A 6,170-nucleotide genomic window follows, 5' to 3' on the forward strand; every position below is an offset into this window, starting at 1 on the left:
TTTCGCCCTCTCCAGGCTCCAAAGGCTTCCCTCATCCCCCCCAAAGGCTCTCTGGAAGCCAAAAACGCCTCCCAGAGCTTCTGTGTGAGCCAAAAACCAGCTGGGTTGCACACACATGCAGGTTGGAGCTGCGCTAGGGCAACAGATCGCATGGCAGCAGATATGACTCTGCATACCTCCTGTGGCACCCATGCCATAGGTTCGCCATCACTGGACTAGACCCATCATTCTTTCCAGATTTGCAGGGCTGTCATAATTGCTAGTAAGAAAGCTAATTTCTAGGACAGCAACCTGAATCCAGCAGCCACATCAATGACTGAAATACCAGAGGCAGATCCCAGGTCAGGTACCTGTGGACCCCTTTCAGAAAACACCTTTCAGAACAGGGGATCTTTTAAAGTTTTGAAAGATGAAGAAAAGTGAATAAAATCAATGGGAGGAGCACATCTGATAGTAGATAAAGAAATTACATTGAATGTTTAACAGATTTTCTTGGGGGGGAGGGAAATACTTGTGGGAACATTTTAGATTGCTGGTGGAAATTGCAATGCAGGTCATTAGATCCATTTTCCTTGAAAAAGGCTGGATGATTGCAAAGGAGAAGATAGCAATGTTGTAGTGGCATTTGCAGCACAGATGAAAACAATTCATGTCAAACTGGCTTTAATAAAGGATTCCTACACTGCAGTTGTATGGATCTTAAAGGTCCACAAAATATGTTAGATTTTTCCTTCTAAAGAAGTGGTTCTCAACCTGGGGATCATGACCCCTTTGCGGGGTTCAAATGACCATATCACAGGGGTCGCCTAAGACCACGGGAAAAGACAAATTTCCCATGCTGTTAGGAACTAAAGCTTCTATTCTGGCACCTTGGAACATAGTTTTACAATCCAACCAATAGGGTGTTTACAGTGGGGGTGTCCCTCTGACATTCCTGCCAATCAGCTTAAAGCACTGTTGGGGGGGATTGGCACTAGACTTATGGTTGGGGGTCCCCACAACATGAGGAACTGTATTAAGGGGTTGAGGCATTAAAAAGGTTGAGAACCACTGTTCTAAAGCAGGGATCTCCAACCTTAGCCGCTTTAAGAGTTGTGGACTTCAATTCCCAGAATTCCTCAGCCAGCTTTGCTGGCTGAGGAATTCTGGGAGTTGAAGTCCACAAGTCTTAAAGAGGCTAAGGTTGGAGAACCCTGTTCTAAAGGACCTAAACTGAGAAAGAAAATTCTCACATCTCCTCCTGCCCTGTAGAAGCCATTCTCCTATCCCTTCCTCCAGCTTTCTTAATGGCATCAAGAGGTCAGAGGCTAGATAGGAGAAATTGAGATAAATCAGGTTGCTTGTAGAAACAGATTAATGGACAGATACCATTCAGGGGGATCTTTCTATCTTGCAAGATGTGTCAACCAGTGGTAAAATCTACTTACTTTCCCTACTGGTTTGGAAGGGTGCACCACTGTCAGGCGCTCCGCTTGTGCGCACACCACCATCATGCTATTTCACCCTCTGCGCATGCACAGAGAGTTAAAAAAAGAAAATGGTGACTCCTGGGCAGGTGGGCGGAACCTCGTGTTGCCTCTGCTACCAGTTCTCCAAACCATCGGCGGCCGCTACTATTGGTACGTCCGTATCTGGCTGAACCAGTAGCATTTCACCTCTGGCCTCAACCCAGAGTAATAAGTAGATCAACTCTGGAAGTCACCAAAATGTTCTTCCTCCTTTTGTTTGCATTCTTTTCAAAGGGAAGAAGTTCTTCATCTCTTTTTGCACACCGGTTCTTTCTGGATGGGGCCATCGAGGTGCAGAGCCTCTGATGTCAGAGACTGTCAAACTCTGCCACACTTCCAGAGGTTTTTTTATTATTATTTTTCATTTAGAGGAGCTGGACTCCCTACAATAACACCTTTGATTTTCTGAATCATAATGCTTGCATATCTACCTCGCAATCGTACTATAAGAAATGTGTGGTGGCTTTTTTTTTTCCAAAATGGAAGTCATATATGTAAGTATTCAAATATACAGCATTCAGTTCATGTTCCGGAGTTTGCATAACTGTTTTAATGAATGCCATGTTGCTTTCAAGCAACAGAAAAAATGTGAATGCAATGGCCAGCATTGTTATCTGTACTGAAGAGGTGAACAAAACTGAAAGTAACAAAGGGAAGGGAAGAAAGGCTCTTGGGTTTTAATTTGTGATCATTCAAATAATGATCCCAAATTATTTGCAAATGTGGCTATATAATTCATAAAATTTCCTTATGCTGTAAAAATGACATTTTGGTTTGTAAATGAGATTTTATTATTGTCAAACTTTGCATAAAGTGTGTATATATAAAATAATAATAGCCATCCTGTGCTTCTTTAAAGCTCGGTATTCCCATTTAGTTGCAATCAATAGAATAGAATAGAATAGAATAGAATAATAGAATAGAATAGAATATCACAATCTTGCTAAATCCCTTCATAAATCAAATTAACACTTAACTGAATTGCTCATTTGCATTGCCATCATAGTGAAAGAACACAATCAGATGAAGAACTTTATCTACTTTGCATAAGGCATCTTTTGATTGTGTTAACAATAATAAGGCCCTCCCAAGGCAGGTGAAAAACAAACCCTATTTTTGTGCCAGTATTTGCAGAAGATACAATTCAGCACAACAAGGTACTATTAAACACTTTGCTTTCAAAGGTATTATACAATATTTTCAATAAATATGGCAATGTAGAGTTAAGCATGGGCTGTTTGAAATGTTATGTAGCAAAAGCATTATTGGCAAAGGTATATCCAATATCTTGCAGTCCCTTTTCTGTGATTTGTGGATCTCTTTTAATAGATAAATCTGCCAGCATATGCTTTTTCTGTTCACATCTTATGCTTTTAAATGTACATTTAGAACATCTTAGATGTTCCTCATGGAAAAGCGAAAGCAGTGAAGTATTAACAGTCAAAAACATTTAATATATCATCTGCTTACTTTCTCAGATTCGCAAATTTTCACTTAAGAAAATAGATACAGTGTTCCCTTGATTTTCGCGGGTTCGAATTTCGTGAAGTCTATACCAAGGTTTTTTAAAAATATCAATTAAAAAATACTTTGCGAGTTTTTTCCCTATACCACAATTTTTCCCACCCAATGACGTTATATGTCATTGCCAAACTTTCGTCTGCCTTTAATAAATATTTTTTAATAAACTTTAATAAATAAACATGGTGAGTAATAATCTAAATGGTTGCTAAGGGAATGGGAAATTGTAAATTTAGGGGTTTAAAGTGTTAAGGGAGGCTTGTGATACTGTTCATAGCCAAAAATAGTGTATTTACTTCCGCATTTGTACTTGGCGGAAATTTGACTTTCGCGGGCAGTCTTGGAACACAGCCCCCGCAAAAATCGAGGGAACACTGTATTCTCAGATAGAATTGACCCAATGAAATGACTGTCAAAACACCTTCCTGTCTCTAACACAGGGGTGTCAAACTCATGGTGTCACGCAACATATCACAACTTTCCTCCATTTCGCTAAATGGGGTGGGCATGGCCACAAGTTTTACACCCCTCTAACACATACAGCTGCTTCTCTGAATTGGGTCCAAAGATGATACATGCAGGACTGAGAACAATTCACCAACCAACAATTATTGGCCAAAGACAAGAATGCATCTGGGATTTCCATTGCCATGTATTTGGACCTGTTCTGTGTTAGCTACTGCAACACTTGCATCTACACTTACCACTATGTTTCTGAAAAGACTATATATAATTTCCAGTATAAAATACTGTATATAACATATAAATAAAGTGAAACCTAGGCAAAAGAACCATGTGTGGTGTGCATTGTTTGGTAATTATTGGTAAAACAGAAAGCAGGGAAAGTCCACCTTTCATATAGACATACATTTTGTGAGGAAGTGTGGAAAGCTAATTGTACTTAATCTGGGAAGGAATAGATTAAGGAATGACAGCATAATTTATAAGGATTCCAAGCAGAAAATGTATTTACAGTATATTCTGTTGCTTCAGAGGGATGTATGGAATGAATGGATAAAAAATTAAAGGGAAGCACAAGATATCCTAACACTGAGACTGATTTGGAATGTCCTGCTCTAACAAACCAGTGGGTTGGAGTTTTGGGAACATTTCATTAGTGTCTCATTATTTTAAGATGTAATAAATGCAAGAGTTTACTTGTTTATTGGGCACGCGATAGGACCGTGAATGTGAAACCTATGGTATGCGTGCCAGAGGTGGTACACAATCTGCTGGCATGCGCACCGTCATCCCAGATTTCTGTGACATTTCTTTTGTGAGCTTCTGTTTCCCTGTAAATGATGAAACAAAAGCGCACAAGAGAAAAAGATCTTACTTCCTGCCCTGCTTCCGGTTTTGGGATGCCCTGCCTCCTGCCAGCCAGCTGGTCTTCGGAACTTTGCTATGCATGTCAGTGCATGTGTGCATGTTGGTGCTTACATGCGTGCATTCATGCATGTGCACATTTGCACACGTATGTGCAGATGTACATCCAACACGCATGAGTACCTTTCAGTATGAGTATGCACACTCGCAGTTTGGGCACATGGTGTCTAAAAGCTGTAGGATACATTGCAAGGTTTAAGTTGAAAGTGTAATTATTTTGGAATGGACCACTAAGTATTTTCTGTTTGTTCTATGGTGGCATCATTTGATTCATTCTTAAGATTGGTAAAAGAAAGAAAGGCTAAAGTTGAGAATGTGATATCAAATTATATTCTAAACACACTATCAAAAACAAAAGGAAAAAAAAACCCCAAACTTGATTTACTGTGCATGAGCTATAGCTAAAATATTGGGGTTTTTTCTGGAGAAAACTATTACACATGATTTAAATAATGTCAGATCACATTATTATTTTCTTCCAAGGTTTACTTTAAGATCTGAACATTTAGTTCTATAAAAGTTTATTTTGAGAGGGATTTTCTGTTTCTTCGTTTTTGTTTGTGCTTCTGCATTTTTCTTGTCACTCATATACATACACACACACTCTTAAGTGAGGGAGTTTATAAAGTTATAATTTTGTTGAATAAACTATAATTGGGTGAGGGCATACTTTTGGCTAAACCCTTAATGGTGGCTTACGAACCACCATGACTATGTTCCTATATTATATCTCTCACCAAAACCAACCTTTTCACACCCCTTTTGGCATAACACAGTGAGTGAACCTATTTCTGAGAAATTCGTAACAGTAGGAATTTTCTCTGACACAGGATAGTCTGCTCTGTAATATTTTAAGCAGAAACTGGATTTTTCTTTGAAGCTTTAGCATGTTGAAATTGTCTTATTTATTCATGGTACAATTTGTTTATACTGTAGTTCGCTTGGATTTTTTAAAAAAGGAGAACCATAAAGAGATTCCCGCCAATCAAAATATTTATTTTCCTGTATGAGATTAAAAATTGGTCTTACTCACCGTTAAGAACAGGAAATTATTAGAAAGGCTGCAATTATAAACTATCTCGAGGTTGGACTACTGCAATGCTCTCTACATGGGGCTACTTTTGAAGAGTGTTCGGAAACTTCAACTCGTCCAAAATGCAGCCACGCGAGCAGTCTTGGGCCTTCCAAGAAATGCCATATCTCACCATCACTCTTCAGACTGCATTGGCTATCGATCTGTTTGCAGGCACAATTCAAAGTGTTGGTTGTGACCTATAAAGCCCTACATGGTATAGGACCAGACTATCTCCAAGACTGCCTTTTGCTGCACAAATCCCAGCGACTGGTGAGGTCCCACAGAGTTGGTCTCCTTAGGGTCCTGTCAACCAAACAATGTCAGCTGGTGGGACCTAGGGGAAGAGCCTTCTCTGTGGGGGGCCCGACCCTCTGGAATCAGCTCCCCCCGGAGATTCGCATTGCCCCTCCCTCCTCGCCTTCCAAAAGAGTTTTAAAACTCATCTTTGCCACCAAGCTTGGGGTTTTTAGATCTTCCCCCCTGACCAATAAATGTTTTCAGTATGATTGTTGAATGATTGGTTTGATAGGTTCTCTTTTAATTAGAATGTTAATGATTGTTTTAATGTATTATTAATTGGATTCATATTATTGTTCTGGTTTTGTACATGCTCCGAGTCCTCGGAGAGGGGCGGCATACAAATCCAATAAAATAAAATAAATAAATCTCTGCTGGATACA

The sequence above is a fragment of the Erythrolamprus reginae genome, chromosome 1, assembly GCF_031021105.1.
Source record: "Erythrolamprus reginae isolate rEryReg1 chromosome 1, rEryReg1.hap1, whole genome shotgun sequence".
Classification (NCBI taxonomy): domain Eukaryota; kingdom Metazoa; phylum Chordata; class Lepidosauria; order Squamata; family Dipsadidae; genus Erythrolamprus; species Erythrolamprus reginae.